The 23107-nt window shown below is 38.7% G+C and overlaps 1 protein-coding gene across 9 annotated transcripts in view; it reads left to right on the plus strand.

The window, feature by feature from the left end:
* JAK2 (Janus kinase 2) overlaps positions 1-23107 on the plus strand; it is a 91731-nt gene that overhangs the window by 14870 nt on the left and 53754 nt on the right. For 2 of the 9 annotated variants that reach the window (XM_054810966.1, XM_054810959.1), the window contains exon 1: positions 20758-21206. The exons of 3 other annotated variants lie outside the window; for them this stretch is intronic. The gene's annotated coding sequence lies outside the window, so the exon portion shown is untranslated. Of the gene's footprint in view, positions 1-2728; positions 2781-3182; positions 3381-15117; positions 15208-20606; positions 20719-20757; positions 21207-23107 lie in introns of those variants that run through there. 4 more of the 9 variants (XM_054810965.1, XM_054810964.1, XM_054810967.1 and 1 more) reach the window with 4 other exon arrangements.

Genomic DNA, 23107 nt, shown 5'->3' on the forward strand with positions numbered 1-23107 from the left:
AATATATTTGCATTTGCGTGGTAAAGGGAGAAATACTTAATCACTTGGCTGAGTCATGCTACCACGTTGGAAAAGCTCATGAAATGAAGGGCCAGTAAAGGGGGTCCTCAGCAGCTGAGCAAAGGCAATACAGAAAGGAGTGATTTGAGAGCAACTGCAGCTCTTGGAAGACAATTGAACTGCCTATGAGACAGCTTTGGATTTGTGAATGGAAAAGATGTAATGCTATTTCAGCTCTTTTGGCCGTAGTGGACAATATACTTGTTACAATAACCATGTTGTCCATTCACCAGGATCCGGGCACTGGCATGTGAAGTCTCTGACTGCCTAGCTGTACCTTCCGTATAAGTGATGTGACAGAAGTTTCTCATCCAGTATGTCACTCACAAACACATGAAAACAGAGTACAGAGGAGAACAACAGCACAAGTGTGTACTGGTTTTGTTTGCTTATAGAGTAGAATTGCTGATAAACTGAGGTAGACAGTGTTAAAGGGAAGAGATTTAGCTAGGCTAGGATGAGAAGGTTTGTGGAAGCTTAGCGTCACTGTTATCCACACTTCCTACAAATAAGCCTGATAAACAAGAGTAACAAGGTCCTTGAGCAGAAAGAAAGAGAAAGGGTTAAAACTTTTGAGTACCGACAATTTCTTCTATGTCAGGGGCCTGGCAAACAAGTACAGCCATGTTACTGCAGCTGTTTTGGAAGGGCTCCACAACATGGGGTTTTCAGTGCTGCAAGGATCTTCTGTTGATTGAGACAAAGGACAACTGAATTAACTGGAATTGAGTAACATAGATGGAGAAGGCTAGTAGGTTTGTATTCATCATTGCTTTATTTCTAGTGCTGCTGCTGCAGTGATAAGGGGTGGGCATTAAGCTGACAAAATCCTTGCACCTAGATATACAGTATTGTTACAGTAGTTGATGGAATTCAAAGAAATACTGTTGTAGAGATAGATACAGGTGGCTTTCATCAAAGCAATGATTCAGTTATTTAACTGCATTCAGTATAAAATGAGGTTCATACACTCTTAAGAACAAAAGAAGAATCGTAACTGCATGTCTGCTTACAGCCCTTGAAGCAGAAAAAATTTCAAGTGCCTCTTTAAGAGCATCTGCAGCCAGTTCAGAGGTTTTTTCCCTGTATATTTAAAAATAACCAAACACCTCTATTGAAAAGATTCAGTATTATCACTAGAAACCTAGATACTGATATTTGCCTGAAGTACCCAACTCTTTTGGGAGTCAAATTGAAAAATGCACTAGATTGTTGACTTTTTGCATATTAATCAAACTTGTTAGACTCCTTATTTTGACTTAGCTGCAGCTTGTTTAATTTGATTTCTAATTTTTTTCTGTCAGGATTCAAATACTGTTTCACTGCTTGGGCTTTCATTCAAAGCCTTATGAAATCAACAAAGTTAATTTGAATGCTTCTCCATTTTATTTTGAGCTATGTGGACATGATAAAAATATTTGAGTAATATGCGACTCAGCTGGTAGCTGAATAAATCTAAGCAGGTTTTATGTAGCAAGCCTTTTTTAATTTAGCTTGATTTCTAGGTTATTGCTGAGGTAATTAAAAGGTGGTTGTTCTAGATAGAAGAGGAGATGCATCCTTTTGGAGACAACCACCATACGTTTAGCACCCACTGAACTTGTTACTTTGAGAACATTTCTGTGTATCAGGTCCTGTTTTTTATTATTAAAGCCTTGAAGTTCTTGGTGTAAGTTTAACAAGCTTCCGTGTCCCAGATCTTCCTTGCAAAGTAAGTTAAGTGTTGAGAAGATATATGGGAAAACTTCTGATTTCCAGTTGACTTGAACCTTCTAAACGTAACAGGGCTAGGAGCAGGAGGGCAGAGAGTGGACAGCACAAAGCAGATTATAGTCCTTGCTTGTATTTATTGGCAGACCAAATTGTGGAGATAGGCAAATATTTTATTGTAGTTGCAAAGGGAAAAAAATCCTTTCATCCTCAAACATTTTATGATTAGGAACATCTCTTCCCCACCAACATCGTTCTTTGAAATGTTTTCATTTTATGTTTAAATTGAGAGTACTTACTTGCTGGCTGATGTGACTATCCTATGACCTGTCCTGGCAAAAATAGTGGTTTTGAATACTCTTCTACCTTTATGTAGAATCCAAACAGGTACTGTGCATTTTCAGGAATCAGTCTGCATCTCTGCATTAACTTTTTTTCATCCACAGATTGAATTTGCTGGTCATTGATGTTACGTAGAGTAAAATATGAGTTTCTCTCACGTAGTATAGCAAAGTGTGTTGTAGAGTACTATGAAACATCCTCCAAGTTTGAGGAAAGGGGTTGTTTCATTGTAGAGTTTGGTCTGCACTGCTTGAAAAAAATATTAAATCATGTTAGCCCAAAGAAAGTTTAAAACTGAACCAGCTGCTTTGTGGTTTTTTTGTTGCATAGCAAAGTTCCTATGTAAAAGTAGAATTTTGTGTTACTGTTCCTTCTTTCTCGTGCAGGTCTTGCAGTTGTTTCTCAGACACTTGCAAGTCAAAAGCTGCTCCAGCAAGTTCAGTGATTGCATCAAACATGTATGACTTCAACAGTCACAACAAATGTTTACAAATGACAGTTTTATTCTTTGATTTAGTTTTGAATTTTTGGAATTGTTAAGCATTTTAATATTTGTAACTTATTGTCTAGATAGTCTTCAAACTAGAATAATCTTAAATAAATGTCACTCCTGCAGGGACTACAGAACTGTATTCCTGTTTTGTATTTCAGCCAGGTGGTATGTAAAGGTGAATTTTTTCTCCACTCTTGATGACTAAGTCTCTTGATATTTATTTTTATATATACACACATGCACACACACATTTTTATATACAAAATACATAAGTAAAATTTAATGTTCATAATGTTATACATGTGTATGCATAAAGAAGACATAATCTGATCCATATGTATGGGTTGTGCTCATAGGATATGTTTCCTGCTGAATTATGTTGAAAACTTGTTGAATTCATTCTCACTATGCCAGTAGCTATTATAACTACTACTTTTCAAGGCATATTCAGTTATTTCCTAGGTGTAGCCTGCATTATTCTTGGGTATCTAACTTTGCATTGTATCATTAAAATATATCTTTTGAAATAACGTTTTATTTGAAAGGGAGGTCGTTTTGCCTGATTTTGCTATTCCAGTTCACAGCTTCTTAATACTGGAATGAGTCCAGTGAAGGACCACAAAAGATGAATAAGGGTGGAGTACATGATGTACGAGGGGCTACGAGCTGTGTGTTTCCATTTGGAGAAGAGAAGTCTGAGGGGACATTTGTTTTGTTGTCTTCAGCTACTTGATGGAAGGCTATAAAGAATATGGAGCTGGACTTTTTTTTGAAGGTACATGGTATTTGGATGAGAGACAACAGACACACAAGCAAAAACATGGGAAAATTTTTTTAGGTATTAAGGAAAATTTTTTTAGCAGGAGGGTGGTCAAACACTGAAACAAATTGTTCAGAGGGGTTGTTGAATACCGATCTTTGAAAGTGGTGAAAACTTCACTAGACAGGCTTTGAGCCTGGCATAATTTGACCCAGCTTTGAGCAGAGGTATTAACCCTGCTTTGAGCAGAGGTATTGACCCAAATGATCACCATAGGTCCCCTTCAACTATATTAGTCTATGATTTCTTGTTATTAATTATAATTTATGTCAGCCATTGTTATTTTGACATGTACTGGTTGTGACTTCAGGTTTTATTGCTATATGAAAACACTGTATTTTCTCACACCAAAGAAAATGTTTGCTTGAATTGCACCTGTGTATGAATAATTATAACCCCAGGGTAAACAACCCCGTTTGGTTTTGATTCTCTGTTGATAACTACTTTGAGACTCTAATTAGTATGTATAACAACCTTGCTATAAAGTATGTTTTTCACCTGTTTCTTGAAGTGGAATATAAGTTGAAATTCTTGAATACCCATACAGGTATTTTTGGTTAATTGACGTGTCTTACTGTGAAAGAAGTATGCTCATGGCCTTTTTCCTGTATGAAAACTTTTATTTGAGATTTTCCTTGAGTCTCTAAGAGAATGTATGTTTCCAGCCACGGACCAGCTTTTTCTTAACTTTCTGCTGATTTTCCTGTAGCTTTAGGGAAACTTCAATTTTCAGTGGTGCATTCATTGAGAATACAGTCCCATGTCAGTATATGTCAGTGTTTGACTGGGGCATGTTCCCACACATCTCTCTGCACCTATGCTAGCAATCCTGTGTCTGTGGAGTGAAAAAATGCAGAGAACTGATCCTTCTGAAAACTTTAAAATGGTCCGAACTGAAATTGGTTTACTGAATGTTGTCACAGTACAAATGCATGTACTGACATAAGGTAGGAATACCAGGTGAAAGTGAGACTGGGACTTCAGCATTCCAGATTTTCACAGGTTTAAGCTAGTGTGAAACCACTCTCCTCCAAGGAGAAATAAGGCTGCATTAACCTTCATACTTGACACTATTTTTTTTTTTTTTTAGTAAATTTGGTACTGGAGTTAGTTAATAGTTAAATAATTAGAGTAATCTTAAGTTTTGGTGGTGATAAAATAGGAGCATAGCTGGGTTTTTTAGGCATTCAAAATCAGTTGAGCTGCTTGTTCAACTTAAAATGTAGCTGTCTCTTGCAGGTAAATTTATAAGTATATGCACTTGGTTCACTGGATTTTTATTTCTGTGGTATGTTTATACAATAGCTGTCTGTCAAAGGAATGTATAATTTTATTAAACTCTTTAAATTGGGAGGAAAAGCAAGCTAGTATGGGTGTTACTGCCATTTGTAATTTTGTTTGTGTTGATTTGTGATTAATGTCAGCTCTTGACTGTTGCTGGTCTAGATAGTTCTGTAATTTGAGTTGGAGATCATGGATATCCAAAGCCAAAATACACAATTCTTTTGGTGATAAAATCCTTATATTTAAGTTTCTTGCTTCTTTTTATTTAAAAGTTTCTCTGCTTTTTTTTTTGTGGGGCTTGAATGGTTAAATGGATCTATTTATGGACTGAAAAGCTAGCATGTAGAAGAGTTGATCAGGCATACATCCTGAAAGGTAGACAATATAAGGTAATGTTCCTTTGGACTTCATAAATTACATGTTGATTTCCCCATGCCCTCAAAAGATTTTGTTTGAAGTTGCAATGATGGTAACATTCGCCTCCCCTGCTTCCACAGCTTTGCTAAGAGCTCACTTATTTTGATACTGTAAATTGTGTTGATGATTTCAAGAACACCACTTTTATGTAAGAACTTTTTCAGAATTCCAGCTCATCAGAACTGTCTGCATTCTTCTCATATGTTAGCAAGATGCCTAGCATTTTTATATGAGATTTGAATGAATATGTTTCTGTGGGTTCAGTTTTCTTGTGGTCTGTCAATTTGTGTGCGTGTACCACAAATGCATACCTATTTAGCCTTATATTATTAATTAAATGCTGCCCCTACTGCTGTTCCAGATAGGGCACTAGTCAACACAGACTATTTGAGATGCAGGCTTTGCAGTTCATGCAGCTCTCTCTGCTGGTCAACCTGTATAATCAGATGTGCCTTAATAAAAGCACAACCTGGGTTTTTCCTTTAGTATATGCCTGTCTTTTCCTGCTTAAGGGTCAGGAGATGTCACTGGAAAAGATCAGTTGCCTTCCTCTTCAAGTCCTTTCAAGATCTCTGAATACTTAAGTTGTATAATTCCACTTCACCCCGTGTTGTGTTCCGCTGTGTCTCATTGTCTTTGCCAAACAGATTTGCAGTCCTGCCTAATCTTGCTGCCGTGTTCTGTGTCTTCCCTAGAGAGAAATGACCTGCTAGCTTTCTTTTCCTTTCTTCCCATTTACCCAGTTATTTTAGTATGGAGTTGTTATTTTATAATGGCTTGTCTTTTTTATGTGATGCAAGGACAGTGGTAGGTATTTTCTTCATGTCTGAAAATATCTGTCAGATGTGCTGCCTTGAGTTTGATTCATTACTTGAAAGTTGACTTGTTGAGTGGCTGGTAATGATTTTGTGTCTTCTAAGTTAGCTAAGTTACTATGATTCTGTTTCCCCTTTGGGTCACAGAAAAAAACAGATTGCCTGGTCAGTAGGATGGGAGGAAAAAAAAACCCTGTAGAAAGTGGCCAGAAAAGATGGAGAAAGGAAACATTAGAAGAGAAAGAGGAAATTATATGGAAATTGGGAATGATGTGAGATCTTAAGCTTAATTATTTGGGGAGGGAGGTGTGAGAAAAGTATCTCTACCTTAATGTTAGGACTTGAATACCTTCCAGTTTGATGATTTTTATGTTTGAAGGCCAGAGGATTTTCAGACCTGCCAGATATGTATAATGCCCATTGAAACCAATTAATCATTTGAGTGATTTCTGTATTTTAATTCAGCTAAGTGTATGCTTGTAAACCTCTAAAAACATGGTAGACATTGGCCAGAACATTAAGCAGCCCAAATCTGCGCCATACAATTGACAACATAGATGAATATCCATCTGGAATATTAATCTAGCAGATAACATGTCCTGTTTGCATATTCCTACAAAATGTGTTACTGAGATTTTTTTTGTTCCCACCAACCTACCCTGGTGACGATTTCAACACAAAATTGTCTTTATCCTGTGGCTAATACTAGTTTTGGGTGAGAAATGAACACTGAATTAATCTGATAGTGGTGATAGAGGCCTGGAGTCTTGCAGGTATAAAACCCCCCCATCATTATTATAAAGGCAGATGATCAAAATCAGTTCAGTCCCATTCCATGTACTTAATCGCTCATTGTGGTTTAACCTGACAGGCAGCTAAAACAACCACACAGCTGTTTGTGCACTCTGCCCTCCCTATCAGAAAAGGGGGGGGGGGAGGTAAAGCTCGTGGGTTGAGATAAGACAGTTTAATAGGACAGAAAAAGAAGAGAATTATAATAATAATGATAATAAAAAAATACACAAAACAAGTGATGCACAGCACAATTGCTCACTACCTGAAGCTGATGCTCAGCTATTTCCTGAGCTGTGCCACCTCCCAGCCAAACCGCCAGTTATACAGAGCATGACATCATATGGTACGAAATATCCCTTTGGCCAGTTTGGGTCAGCTGCCCTCACTGTGTCCCCTCCCAGCTTCTTGGATGCCCCCCGCCTTCTCTTTGGCAGGGCGGTAGGAGAAACTGCGATGTCTTTGACTGCTTGGCAACAACCAAAACCATCAGTGTGTTATCAACGTTATTCTCATCCTAAATCCAAAACCCAGCACTGTACCAGCTGCCAGAAAGAAAATTAACTCTCTCCCAGCTGAAACCAGGACACTCATGTTTTGTATATTTTAGTTTACTTTTGAGTTGTAAGCTTAGTTTGCCAAATGCTGTAATTCTTCTGTATCAGGAAAATGAATGAAAAAGTTGAATCTACTTTGTAAATTAGAAGTATCCCAATAGGAGTGTGTTAGCTCTTATTTTTCCCTATCTTCGTTTTTTGTAAGCAGTAAAACAGATACATTTTGGAAACTTAGTAGTGCTTGGATTTGTATTACTGGTGCTCAGATTTGTATTACTGGTCTCAAAAGGCCAGTGAGGCTGCCCTGGTGAGGCTGCATCTGGAGTTCTGTGTCCAGTTCTGGGCTCCCCAGTTCAGGAAAGACAGAGAACTACTGGAGAGAGTCCCGTGGAGGGCTGCAAAGATGATTAGGGGACTGGAGCATCTCTTGTATGAGGAAAGGCTGAGAGAGCTGGGTCTGTTTAGTCTGGAGAAGAGAAGACTGAGAGGGGATCTCATCAATGGTTATAAATATCTAAAGAGCAGGTGTCTAGAGGAAGGGGCCAGACTCTTTGACAGTGGTGCCCGGTGACAGGACAAGGGGCAATGGGCACAAACTGGCACACAGGAAGTTCCATCTCAATATGAGGAAAAACTTCTTTACTGTGAGGCTGACCGAGCACTGGAACAGGCTGCCCAGAGAGGTTGTGGAGTCTCCTTCTCTGGAGATATTCAAAACCAGCCTGGATGCCACCCTGTGCAACCTGCTGCAGGTGATCCTGCTCTAGCAGGGGGGTTGGACTAAATGATCTCTAGAGGTCCCTTCCAACCCTTACCATTCTGTGAATCTCCAGAGCTCCCTTCCATCCCCTTCCATTCTGTGAAATCAAATGAGAACTGGGCAGTGCTGATGGAGAGAAATTCTGGAATGTGTGGCAGGTAGAATTGTGGGGCTGAAGATTGTAGAGGAGAGATGCATTATGAAAGAGCAGAATGCTATTTGGTGGAGGTCCTTTGGCTGACTATGAGAATTAATACCTCCTTTGGCTCAGTGGGAGATCAGATAAAGACAGGAACACAACAAAAGCTATCCAAGGGTTCTAAGTTGAAGTTTTCTGGGCTATGAGGAGAGCTAGAGAGACCTGTTTGTTTAGGCATGAGCGTATTATGATAAGGAATGGAAATGAGTGGAAGCTGAGGAGGAAAAAGGACGTGTATTATGCTAGTTGCTGAGAGTAGGGCATAGGGCATTGTACAGAAGCATAAAAATTTCTTCTCTACAGTAATGAGCCCAACAATCTTAATTTGGTTTGTTTGTATTAACAGTTAGAAATTATTATTAACAGTTTTGCATAAACATTGGAATTGGGAACATTTAGATATTCACTGTAGTCATGGTGTGATTAGGCAGTACAAATTAATTTAATCCATCATCTGACAGTGTGAAAATACATTAACTTTTTTGACTTTGTTTCAAAAATACAGTGAAGGGGTTTTTTTATTTTAAAAGATTTTATATGTTATAACCAGATGATGTATAACGTGGAAATTTTGCGCCAGTCAGTCACTTTTCACTGAGCATTGACTTAAAATGAAATGTGGTGTGCAGTGGTGGCTTTCCTTCCTTGTGCTGCACTATGCCAATTCTTTTCCCAGTTCCTTTTTTTTTTTTTTTTAAACTTACCAGCTGCCAATGTCTTTCTTCTGCCAAGCAGTTAAAGCTCTTTCCTTGTTACACGTTGCTGGTCTTGATCAGTGCCCAAAACACTGCTGTGGGCTTTTGGCAGCGACATGGGAATCATGCTGCTGGGAAAAGGATTTACAGATACAGGGTAATGCAGTGTTAGAGTGAAATATATGGGGAAAGAATACTGAGTGAAACCCTCAAATAAAACACCTTTGATGTAGAAAGTCTGTTCTAAAATCAGGAAAGAAGGAAAAGAGTAGAATGTGTGAAGGCAACCCTCACAAATGATTAAATACCATTTTGTCTTAATCACAGGTAAGAGATTTTCTGAAGATACAGGGATATGAGGAAGTCTTGAATGTGATATTAACGAGACTACAGTAGTTGTACTCTAAAAAGCCTAATCAACAAACAAGCACTTCTTCTACCTCTTCAAGTGTGGTTTGTAAAGAACATAAAGATTTTGTATTCATCCTGGCTTAAGATGTTTGTGAATCTCAAATCACTGGGGAAGTGCTGTTGTAGGCTTGTCCCATTCCCAGGTTTTTTCCTGGGCACTCATTCTTGGCCACTGTTGGAAGAAGAGCTAGATGTGCCTTCGGTCTGATCCTGTATGCCTGTTCTAAAGCAAGCAAACAAACAAATGACTTGGAAAAAACTTACTGGGAGAGAATTGACTCTTGAAATCATGTCGTCCTGTTGTAGTTTAGGTGCAGAATAAATACAAATAACAGAATTGTTCAGTAGGCTGTTAAAAAGCAAAACTAGTCTAAAACCACGCAATGTGCTGAACATTGAGGCTGGCTGAGGAAAGACCTCTATCTTTTGGGTTTATGGGTGACTCCGAAACATGCTTGCTGCATCTCTGCCAGTAAGCAAAAAGCACATTTAGAGTGGAATACTCAGAAACACAAAAGGTGACTAAGTATATGGAGTAAGCTTTGTGTGCCTTAAGTCAAAACCACTTCAAAACTGCTACAAATGTATGTTCATAAAGAAATAAAAGAACCTTGGTTGCTGTAGCTAAATTCTCTAGAGATATTTCAAAATGGGTTGGATTTGCAGGTGTCAGAATGGTTGTTATATAGCAGTTTGAGGAAAAGGAGGAGTGAATGCTTTATACGGCTGAAAGAAATGGAAGTGAGAGGCTAACGAAGAACTGTTTCATAACTAGTGAGTGTGAAGAATTGAGCTTTTCTTTCATTGTTCATTAGTTATCTTGGAATGCAGGTCTTGCAGAAACATTTACTGATACTCCTACTCTTCATTGTAGGAGTAAAAGTAGCACCTCAGACCAAGAGAAATTAAATACCAGAGAATGGGGCTCATTTGGAAGGAAGCAAATGTTTAGCAGGTCAGCTTTTGAATCGAAATAGATACCTGTTCTGAGTCTTCAGCGAAAAAGAATGAAAGGAACACAGTTAGGCAATGGCTGTAGTGCAAAATGCATGCAACAAAATAGCTTTTTGATTATGTATCTGTCTAAAAAATATGGCCCATGTTTGTTATCATTGGTAAGTTCACATACTTGAAAATTACATGGCCATAAGCACTAATTATTTTTTCTTGTACTGTCTATGCTAGTAGAGATACCAGTCTGTTAGAGGTTTTATCAAAAGCTGTTGTATTGTCTGATAGATCTACAGCGGCCATTGGGCTTCAAGCAACTACTGTAAGCAACATCCAAAGAAGTATTAAGTAGTAATGATTAATTAGGAACTTAGTAGGCATCACTGTGCCGGTTTCTTTTCCCATACAGTAGACAGTTGAATCTGGGCAGTAGTCAGTAAGAAATTCACATCATGTACTGGTGATGGAAAGGAAATGAAATTTTTCAAGTTGATCACATTGGTAGTCTAGGGAAACTGTTAATAATCACAAAATCCTTTGTAATGAACTATCTCCTGCTGTGATACCTACTGATCTTAAAAACTACATACTATTAATTAAAAAATCCCACACTAGTCTTGCAAATCAGGCAAGTGCTTAAAGTAAGAAAACAGTTATAATCATTAATTTGAGTTCTTTCCAAAGGCTGAAAAAAAAAGAACTACTTGAAAAGCAGATACCTGTCTCTAAGTTTCCATAAATCCTTCATGTATATTACGATAATGGTATGTAAAGCAGCTGAGGGAAGGTGGTGTACCACCATTAATTTTGACAGTTGTTTCAGTGAATAGATAAAACATATACCATCCACTGTGGGAGGGTTTGCTGTGTGTTGGATATCATATAACCCCCCTCAAACCTAAATGAGCAGGGCAGCTGAGGAATCAGGCAGTATAAAGACCAATCAGCAGGTGAGGATCCTATGTTGCCCTTGCTTCTAGTGCTTCCAAACATCTAGATTTCTTTATCCTCAGTCTGTGCTTGGACCTCTACAACTTCTGTATGGTTGCAAAGCCTTCAGACTCATATTACAAAAACAAGGTGTGTTGCTGGGGGGAAGCCCTGTGGCAAGAAACCAGGAAATGACAAGCTGCTTCAAGACCACCAGTTTATGTAGAATCACTGGAATAGCTGGCACACCGTACTGAAGCCTGTTCGTATTTAGGCTGGGTGTTTTAAAAGCTTCTTGGTAAACCAGGTAATTTCTTGTGCCCAGGAAGAAGCAAACCTGATTTATCTCAGCAGATCTTTGCATAGACTGCCCAAGAAAAAAATTGAACTGCTATGAAATCCACACGTGAGCTGGTGGTCTGTGCAGAACCATTCCTTCAATTCTATTTTGTATGCACTTGGGAGACAGCCAGATGCTTAGAATCATTTCTAGCTTGGGTCATTGTATGTTCCAGATGATAAGAAAATAACACAGCTACTTGCCTATCTCTCGGTTCTGCTTGAGAGTGAGAGCACAAAGTACCTGACTGGAACCACAGGGATTACAGCTGCTTTGTTCTTCTGGAGGAGCACATTGCTACAAGTTGCAACTGTTGTGGTTTCTTTCAGTAAGACTAGTTGGCTCTGCAACAGGTAAAGATTTGTCGATAGTTTAGACTGCAAACATTCTTTATTCTGTCATTAGGAATATGCATAGCATGTCCTCTTATGTCATGTTGACTCAACTTTATTGAGGAATAAGTCACACTTAACTGGTATTTTTACACACTGCATGAACAACAGAAGGTTCAAAATGTGATTTGGACATCTGTGTTAAATTGGTCTTGCTCAGGTGCTCTACTGAAGCCTTCTTTTTTTCTTCCCACAAATCACGTCAATGGTCTTTCTCTCATGCAGATCTTCTCTCCCACTGTTTCTCATTTTCTGTCTGTTTAAAATACAATTTTATAGGTTTCATTTATTCTATCTTCTTAAGAAAAAAGGTCTGCAAATCTCAGCAACAGGAAGGTGGTACTTGTAATTTTGATGCTCAAAGGCATTAGATGCCTTTTGAGGTGTCTCCCATTCACTCCCCATGTTTAAAGAGGTAGAAATGGCTGAAATCATAGAATCACAGAATGGTTTGGGTTGGAAAGGACCTCAAAGATCATCTAGTTCCAACCCCTGCCATGGGCAGGGACACCCTCCACTAGACCATGTTGCCCAAAGCCCCATCCAACCTGGCCTTGAACACTTCCAGGGATGGGGGCATCCACAACCTCTCTGGTCAACCTGTTCCAGTGCCTCACCACCCTCACAGTAAAGAATTTCTTTCTAACATCTAATCTAAATCTACCCTCCTTCAGCTTAAACCCATTACCCCTTGTCCTGTCACTGCACTCCCTGATAAACAGTCCCTCTCCAGCTTTCCTGTAGGCCCCTTCAGGTACTAGAAGGCTGCTATAAGGTCTCCCCAGAGCCTTCTCTTCTCCAGGCAGAACAAGCTCGACTCTCTCAGCCTGTTCTCATAGGAGAGGTGCTCCAGCCCTCTGATCATTTTTGTGGCGCTCCAACAGCTCCATGTCTTTCTGGGGCCCCAGAGTTGGACGTAGTACTCCAGGTGGGGTCTCACAAGAGCAGAGTAGAGGGGCAGGATCACCTCCCTTGACCCGCTGGTCACACCTCTCTTGATGCAGCCCAGGACATGGTTGGCTTTCTGGGCTGCAGGCACACACTGCCAGCTCATGTTGAGCTTCTCATCAATCAACACCCCTAAGTCCTTCTCCTCGGGGCTGCTTTCACTCCATTCCTTACCCAGCCTATAGTTATGCTTGGGATTGCGCCAACCCACGTGCAGGACCTTGCACTTGGCCTTGTTGAACTTCATGCATTTTACATGGGCCCACCTCTCCAGCCTGTCAAGGTCCCTCTGGACCTTGCTGAGGGTGCACTCAATCCCACCGTCCATGTCACCGACAAAGATGTTAAACAGCAACGGTCCCAGTACCGACCCCTGAGGAACACCACTCGTCACTGATCTCCACTTGGACACTAAGCCACGGACCGCAACTCTTTGAGTGCGACCGTCCAGCCAATTCCTCATCCACTGAGTGGTCCATCCATCAAATCCATGTGTCTCCCAATTTAGAGAGACAAAATCTTTGGCTTAAAGACTCTAATCACCACCCCTTGAGGCTCGGCAATGTGATTGAATCCCCCTCCATCAACTTTTTCCAGCACTCTAAGGGAATAAGTATATGTTGTTTGGAGAGTGATGGAAGAACTAAGGAAATATTTGATAAGGATTAAAATAATAATTTCTCCTTCCCTCTGAAAAGGAGAGGAAGGAAAAACCCCACCCAAACACCTGAGGTATATTTTTTTAACAGCAGCTCTTCCTGCTTATTTCTGCTTACAGGTAGCTATGATTTGGACATGGGAATGGAAAATTAATGAATTTGTTACCCTGTTGTATGGGATGTGATCCTTGGCATGTGCTTTGCAGTATCTGATTTGGTAGCCTGGGGATGCTGGGCAGATTCACAGAAGTTGATTGTGGCAGCATGCCTTCATTTCCTTCCTCTTTTTGTATTTTTCTAGGAATCAAGTGGAGTCCAGACTTTTGGTCACGTTCAGTAATTACTATGCATTTTCCCGTACCTACTGAGATCAAGCAGGTTTCATCCTGCTGGGTTTTTTCATTTGCCTATGCACAATCACCTGTTTTACCTTGCATGTATTAAGGTTATGCCTGCCTAGCAATCCACTTGCTTTTAATTAGTTCAAAACAATTTTAATTAGTTTTTAATTACTTTTGAACAAGGTGGAGTAAATGCTAAGTGGCTCAGGTTATTTCAGTTAAAATTCAAATCTGGGTCTGTACCCAGTTGTGGGGAGGAGGTGAGAGAGAAGAGGAGAATTTCTCTCTAATAGAGAAGCTTAGTGGGTAGGAGGAATGGGGGTGGGGAAAGAGGAAAAACAGCTGTCTTTTGAGATGTTTGGGCTCAGACTTGGCATACTAATCTGTGCTTTTGCCCTAATAACGCATTCCAAACTTGAGGACTATTCCGGCAACATCCAGGTTTTGGAGTAAGGAATTCTCAAATCTTTGTCAAAGATCTCGTCTTCTGCTGTAGCTGTCAGTTTCTGATATGTGCCACCCTGTCCTCTCCTTTTTCTTTTTTTTTTTTTTTTTTCCTCAAGAAGTTGCTTGTTTTTCCTGTTTCCCACTCTTTTTCTTCTTTCTGGCAGAGACTGTAGACAACACTTAAAATGGGCTGATGTTTTCAGATGTGACTCAGCTGCTCTGCATATATTGCTTAACAGGACATAGTCTGAGAGAAGGATAATTTGGCTTTAGGAAGTTTCCACATCAGATGAATCCTTCCATTACATTGTCTTGCTGTCAGCAAAAGCATGTCGCTGGTAAAAGGAAGCACAGGGAAAGACTCTGTTGTGCTCTACCACTTCTTAGATTATTTTTGTTTTAGGGGGTACCTAACATGCTTTATGGATTATGAGAGTCATCAGAAACTTCTATACCACTTGCAATTCTGACTGTGTCTGTCTGAAGTGACTGGCAGGATCTGTCCCAGCTTATACTATCCATGGTGACGTATGCTGCTTATGCCAGTAGGTTGATGAGGTCAAGTGTTAAATGGTGATATTGTCTAAGAACAGTTTTCAGGAGGGTGGGAGGGGAAGCATCTGCGAAATGAGATAAACTTCGCTTTTAGAACCCATCAGTCCTGAATGGGGATGGAAGAATAACAAAAACACATTTCTGTGAACTTGTTTTATTTACTGCTTGGAATAATACAGAGGTATTAAGTCTACATAGTAATGGCATTTAGACTGCATCAGTATAGCACAGAGCCACTAAGAACCCTGTTTTTGTTGAAGGCAGGAGGGATATCTTGGTCACTTATGAGGTACTGAACAATATATGCACAGGCTTTGATAGAAATGTTCACAGTAGTGTCACATTTGTTACCTAATTCTCTTTTTACTGACCTCTAAAAAGTAACTGACAATGGAAATCTTAAAGAGTTTGCAGAATCATTGTGTTGTGTTACTTTGAGATGTGTTAAATATATAGCATCTGTGCCTTTCCCTCTTAATGCTTTTTTTTTCCCCTCCCTTGGTATGGTTTGGGTTTTTTTTCCTTACACATGCCCTTTGTATTGAACTCTGTGTGTTCAGGAGCATTTCTTTTTCTTTCCCCTGTCTGAGGTTTCCTCTATATACTAAAATTGAAAAATGAAACTGAGACACTGTGTGTGGGGAGAGTTATGATAAGGGTTGAATTTTAAAATTTAATTTCCTTTTGCAATGTTTAAGCTGTTTGGAGGTTTCAACAGCAATTTTTTTATGGTGTTACTTAATTTTTCAACTATTTACCTTCTTTGAAAGGAATTAGAGGTAGTTCTTTCTTCACAATGAAATTTGTTCTATTAATTTGTGAAACAAAGAATTGTGTTTATATCAATGGCTCACAGTGTGAACTCGGGCAAATAGTTTAGACTCCTGTATTTCTGTTATGTCTGGAAAATAAGAAAGGTGGCAATGTTTTATATAAAGCACCCTAGTACTGAAGTGGAACGCAAACGGAAAATATGAAGATTACTATGCATAGTTACAGAGTTGTGCAAATAGGTAAAGATTGCCTAGAATAATGGAAGTAATCTCATGGTGCTGAGGCTAAGTTTGTCAGTGACAGAAGCATGCTGTGTCTTCTACAGCAAAGCTGCATTGGGGAGTTTTGTTTTTAAATAAATTTGATAAAGAATGCTAACAGTGATCTAAACAATTAAGGCCATGGTCTGTCTTCTATTATTTGGGCAGATGTTTTTTTTTCTTTTTCTTTTTTGTCTGTGTGCCAGTCAGAGGGATTTGCTTTAACAAAATGAAACTCAATGCAGTTATCTGATGAATTGGCAGACAAATATTGTGATGTTTAGTTTGGATCTAGGTGTGGGTCGACTGTTGCTTGCATGTACTAGTGGTCAAAGTCCTTACTATGTACCAATTAAGGAAAAAAAATTAAAAAGATCATTTACTGGTAGGTGAGCAGATGTGGTAAACAAGGGCAGGAGGGCATAGAGGGATATCCATTTATAGATACTGGAATGCTTGGTCAGAAGTAGTCCATTCAGACATTTTTTAATTCCTGCTTAGATTTTTTTAATTGAACTTAGTTTGCTAACTGGAATATACATTTAAAAAACAGAGTAACTAAAAGTATTTATAGTAATTTGTAGTTTGTTAGGGTCTATCTTCAGAAGCTCAAAGCATGCATAAAGAGAGGAGAGACCATGGTCAGTTTTAAACTTCTAGTTGATTTCAGTGGGTCTCAGGAATTTGTCTTATAACTGAAAATGTATGTGCAAAAACTATTTAGAGTGACTAGTTCAGCTGGAGACATGTCCTATTCAGTGTAGTTTGCAAGTTAGAAAAAACCTTGGCTATAATACACTGTATTTCACTTGTAGTCTAGACTTAGTTCTAGTTTATCTAAATAAAAGTAATTATATTTTTATATTCAATTAAATAAAAAGTGTCAAAGAGTCTACAATATCTTTAGCAGGACTTTTTTGGGGGTCTGGCTGGGTTTTTATTGCATCACCGTCATAGCTCGTTTTTGTCATCTCTTTGTTAACCTTATGTTAAGTAGTGTGGAATACTTAATCTTTTTTTGTTTTGCCTTGGGAAGTGGTTCTTGAGGTCCGTAAAAGTCTACTCCTTTGCAGCAGCTTGTTCCAAACACTGGCAGAGAGGTCTGAAATTCTTAGCTTGGCAGAGCTGAGGTGAAGCTGCAAATAAGTATGTATAATATGCTGAAAAGTTCTGTAGAAAACTGAGGTGGTTTGTGAGTTTGAGATTGATGTAGGAAAAAGCCCATCTTGTTCTGTTATTTAGAGAACAGAGTATCCTAAATTTTGAACAGATCACCTTAGATAGATTTGAATTTTCCATCCGAAAGTGGGTGGGAAAATACCACCTTTAGGCAAGATTGAAACAATATGATTTCTGACTTGGAGTGGGGTCTAGCAGGAAGAACTGATGTGTCTTGGTTCACATTACTGAGTGGGTACATCCACAGAACTTTCTTTAGAATAATGAGAACTCATCTGAGATTGAAATGCAGATGAAAGCCCTAGACTTAAGGGCTCAGAGGCAAAGCTTGTGTTGGAATTTGACTTCTGTACTGAGAGACTTGAGTGTTTCAAGTTCTTTTTCTAGTTTTCTGTCATGAGAGACACTTAAGAGTAGATGAATAATTGTTCAGTGGGAATTTTGTGATACAAGTTTTTTATAAATGCCTTATCAGTTTAAAAATACAGTCATGCTATAAATGTTTCTTCTTTATTTTACAATGCCTTCTGGTAAAGGAACTGATAATAGCACAATCTATAGCAGCACATTTTGAAATCCAGAAAAGAACACTCTATCTTTTTATCTGATCTTCTATATATCATAGACCAGTTACATTTTGGCTTTCCTCCTCCACCAAGTTCAGTAACATGCATTTATCTAAAGTCTATTTTGTAAAAGTGCATCTACTTTTGATGTTTTAAAATCAAGAAATACAGAATCTACTGCTTTCTTGACTTTTTGTTCCAGTAGTTTCCTATTCTTGTTTCTGAGAGAGAGAAAAAATTTATTTCAAATCAGTATTTATTCTCCAGCCATTGTATCCCCTATTTAAATCATTACCTGCTTTTCCATTATAGTTTTTTCTTGAATCCGTGTCATGCAGTCTGCTGGGGGTTTTGATCTTTTGGGGCGCAATTCTCATGCTCTTGCTTTCTGCAATTTCCTTACACTTTTTCAGGATATAATATAAAGAATCATGAAAAAAGTTTTCATTCTTATTTCAGAACTTGAGGGAATACACAAGGGAGCTCTTTCTAAGTGTATCTTAATTGGGAATATTTTCTTTTTCTTTAAAAGTAAAGCACACAATTGAATTGCATAATCATACTTAAAACAGAGTTCTGTAAATACTGGACACATATGATCATTTGACTTTTCTCCAGTGGGGCAGAGGGAGGAACATCAGTCTCTCCTTTTTTTTTAATGTACAAGAGAACACACAATATTTGAAATGTTACATTGTGAAGTTATGGTTGTCTTAACTAAACTTTTCTTTTCCCTTGTCATTTTCATTAGTGTTTTGCTGAATCTCCGCTGATGGCACATTTTATGATGAATGTTTGTTTACTTTCAGAGCCCTGGGTTTTTTGGCTTTCATTTTTTTCTGACAATCTGTGTTTATAGAGATAACGTGATCTTGGCAAAGCATGTAGTGCTGTATCTTTGCAAAAGCTGGCTGGTATTTCAGATAGGGAACAAGTGGAGAGCTCACAGGCCATTGATGATTAAGGAAGAATTAAGTAAACTATCAAGCAAGTACATTTTCCTGAATTATAAAGATAAAATGTCAACATTGCTATCGTAAATTATTCAACAATATGAAGTATTAAAATAGGGTTTAAAAAAAGAATGTATTCCTTTTTTTAAAAAATACTTCAACCCTTCTATCAAAGAACAACAGAAACTGCAATAATTATATATATGGTAATTGAACTCTAAATCAGTGATAGGCTTGTGAATGCATTTACATAGTTTTGTTTTTTAGAGTATTAGTATTTAATTAAACTGCCATTTACAGAAATCACTTGGCTTCAAATATTTCTGTGGCACTGTCTCACAAGATTGTTGCTTGGATGTCTCAGAGGGTCTTTTTTGTGTTTTGTTGTATTGCATTATGTGACCAGGCCTTGATTCTGTAAGGATCTATAAATGTGACTTCATGTACAATGCCCATTTGGAGCTTTGTTGAATCTGTATAGTATGTAAGTTGGGGGGCAAGGAAGGAGGTGTTGTGGTTTTGTGGGGGTTTTTTTGGTTTTTCCTGGGTTTTTTTAAGGCAGGTTTTTTAATTAACTGGTTTTTAGCTGCGCCTGCAATATCAAAGAAAAATTAAATAAAAACGCAAGACACGTTCTATAAATTGCGTTGTATGGAATTACATGTTCTACAAACCAAGGTAATTAGAAGTTAAGCACTTCTAAGTAATATTAATGTTCCATTTTCTGTAACTGATGTGTCACTGTAAAGAACTAGCTTTGTTTCCCCTATAAAACTTTAAGCACTTTCCCAAAGGTGGCGTTGGGGAAACACCACCAAAATCCTCTAGAAACCCCCGCACAGCAAGGAGGGAATTCATACATTAAATTTGCATCAGCTCTGGCCTACTGATACACAATTTCTAAACTGAAGCTGAAAAAGCAGGGTAAGCTGAAGATGAAGAGCGTCTTTCTGGAGAGTCCAAAGGAGACACTGGCATCTGTTGCTCTTGGCTGTTAGGTAGAGATTGCTGATTCACTCTGACTTAAATGTTATCCTGTTTATATGCCGACAGTTTTTTCTGCAAAGGGCTAATTTGTTGAAGGACATGTTTTCAGATTCTCTTCAGATGGTGTAAAAGCTGGGATAGAAGTAAGGGGATAACTTCATTCATCCAGATGTTTTCACATTTCTGATGACTCTGTCTCAGATTTACTAGTCCTTCCCTCCCCCACATTTTTCACTGACAAAATGTTACAGGAAACAAGGTCGTGCATGTTTTATCATGCAGTGTATTATGCAATGTTCTTGTCCAAGACCACTTTACCCTTTGCTTTTGTCAGGTGGTGAAAACAGAGAGGAAAGAAGCCAAAGAACGCACAAAAGTGGGAGCAGCAGGGGTGACATCTTATAAATATAATATTGTGAAGAAGGTAGTGGATGTCTCCCTTTCTTTTTTCTTTTTTTTTCTTTTTTTTTTTTCCTTTTTTTTTTTCATAGGCAGAAAAGGTTTTTGGGGTTGTGATTATATTCTCCATGGTACTTTACCCTGCATGGTAAAGTGTAAAAGTGTACTTTTAGTCTCTAAAGGTCGAGATTTAGAAGTCTGACAGAAGAGTCGTCTGTTCTGGTTGTTGAAATGGGAGATGCCTTTTCATCGAGAACAATACAGCAAAGAGGCATAGCGGTACTGTTCTGTGCAATTATTTCTCACTATACGTAAGGTGACTGCAAATTTCTCTGTCTTTGAGGTTTGAGTAACAGTTTTTTCTTAAGCTCTTCTGATACTTGGCCAGTAATCAGGACCTTCTATACTTGATTCATTCCCCCCCCCCCCCATTTTTTTGATGCTACTAAATTCAAGCTGTGTTAGAAGAGCATAAACCTCAAACGAAAAGTGACTTAACCCAGAGAGGGGAAGGAGGGTTTTTAAACATTGTTTTGACACTTTTCATCTTTACTTTGCCTCTTCCTCCTTCTGTGTACCTCCTACTTGCCTACCAGAGACTAGTGGTGTCACTGCCCTTCCCCCCACTGCATAATCTTCTGCTCCTGGTTCACAGGAAGAAAATTGTAGCTCTTCAGCCCTGGTGAGTTTCTGCACGCAGTGTAAACACATATGACAGTTACTGTAGAGGCAGTAGTTTTACTAACCTCTAAGGAGGGAAGTTGCCAGACTGGGGAAGTGAGATAAGAGGGCAAGAAAAGGGAGATGACAGAATTCAGAAGGAAAGTCCCAAAGGGTTTAACTTTTTAAAATCCAGGTCTTGGGGAAAACCTTCCTGAACAACCGCAAGCTGGGCAGTTTATCCTCACAGCCAATGGCAACTGGAAAGAGTTATGACTGGTTTTCCTCACAAAAATGTTTGCTGTGAGAAACCTTTTGTCTTCTGTGAAGGAAGAGAACCTTGTATTTTCTACCGGGATGTAACTCTGCTTGATGAAGCTGTTGCGTTATTTTCCTAGATGATACCTTTTTCCGTAGACTCAGAGCTCCAGAGCACTCCTGTAGTTGGAGAGGATAAAGAACATTGTCGAAGGTCTGACGCCCTTCAGAAGTATCAAACTACGACAAGTGGTGGGTCTTGACTGTTCTCTTTCTTCCACAGTTAAGCTGTTGAGAGCAGACATTTACCTGAGAAATCCCTGCCTGCCACAGGAAAAAGGACAGGTCTCTGGAGGCTGAGAGAAGAGTAACAATTCTGAAACCTTTTCCATTGCGATAGGGCTGGTGTTGCCAGCTGTGCCACTGTTCAGCACTCTCAGACTGTAACATGAAATGTGTATGACTTCTGATAGCTTAGTGTAGCCTGCTTGGTTCTTGACAGCACCTGCTAAACTGGCATCTGTTTTGTAACTCTTGATGCTATACTTCAACAAAGTACTATTATAGCAACAGCTGTTGCTTCGTGTTTTGACAAGTGCCTCTTCAGTTATGACACTGGGAATTGCATTTGCAAAAGGATAGCTTGCTTTCTTCAAATTATCTTCCAGCTTTGCCTCCTCACTATCTCAATCTTGCTATGTTTAAGAAAGCCAAGCAATTTGACATACCCCTTTGCTGCTATTCCTGTTGTACTTTTTGCTTTTGTTTGCACTCTCAATATTTATTTTGACCTGTGAAGGTAGCTATAACTGCCATATGTATTCTCTAGAAGTTGTTGAAGGGTTTTTCCCCTAGATGGTGTTTTCAACAAAAATGCGTTTTAATAGCAAAATACTTTTCTGTTTCAGTGGTGAGCTGGAATATTTTTTTCCACTTTGAAATGTGACCTTTTTTTTAATCTTTTTTATTGTTTCTTAATTTCTTGGTAATTCACTGGTAGCTCTTTGGTGGTTTGGTTGGTGGTTTGGTTTTTTTTTTTGCATTGAAGTCAGTGCTTTGATTGTTCAATGTAGGACAGTATTTTTCCAATTTTTTGTAACCAAAAGTTACCAGGCAGAATGAGACTAGTAGTGAGCAATCCTCAAACACTTTGCTTTCTGCACACATGAGCATTGAAAATTCTGGTTTTTATCTTTCAGAAAAAGAAATCAGAGGATCAATTAAGGAAGACGTGTGGTCTACTAATTAACCCTGATTTCATGGTCTGAGCTATTAAACAGAATTCAGTTTTCAGTACAGTTCATGAAACAAAGCCTAGCATGATGTGTTGTACTTGTGTAAAATATCACTTATTCCTAATTTAGTGGTTGTTATCTTTTATTGCATCACTTTAAAAGAATTTGAGATATGTGTAAGGGTATTGGGGAATTGGTGACATTTTTCATGTGCTTAATGCAAAAAGTCTTTCTGACCTATTGTGATTACTTTTCCTATGTTCTCTGTGCATATAAAACTGTGCAGATAACAGTGGCTCTGAATGGACTAAGGATACTCAGATGCCACTGTCTCGGGAGATAATCTTTGCCAAAACAATTGGGCAACAATTTGAATTGCTTGGAAATTTTCTGATGAAATAGCCTTTTGCTGAAATTTATCAGCATGGTGAAATTGAAATGTTCTGCAGATACAGACTGACTTTTGCCAAAGTTCTGATGGAACATAGGCAGAGCTGTTGCTTGTGGGCAGGTCTATATTTGATTGCTTTCCTGGTAACTCACCTACTTGGCAGGTTACTGTGATGCTGAGGCTTCTAGGACGTGTTGTTCATTCTGCTTTTCTGACAGCACCCCCAGGTAGCTTTCTTCCTGGGATAAGCTAGAGGAAAGGTTTAATTCTGTTGTGAAGAACTTGGAAATCTCTATTTTCTTTTTTTTTTTTTCCCTTTTATTCCTAATCAGAATGGAGAGATTAAAATCCTCATACTAACAGCTTCTATTCACTTGGTCGCTGTGTGTCTTGCAAGTGGATCAGGCCAGAATCATTACTCTTTCCTTGTGCAAAAGTTCATGGACTCTTACTGAATTGCTGATACAGGCAGTGGTTTGCCAAGTGAAAACTGTAAGCAAATGTTATCTTTGCTTCTCCACTCTTTG

The sequence above is a fragment of the Grus americana genome, chromosome Z, assembly GCF_028858705.1.
Source record: "Grus americana isolate bGruAme1 chromosome Z, bGruAme1.mat, whole genome shotgun sequence".
Classification (NCBI taxonomy): domain Eukaryota; kingdom Metazoa; phylum Chordata; class Aves; order Gruiformes; family Gruidae; genus Grus; species Grus americana.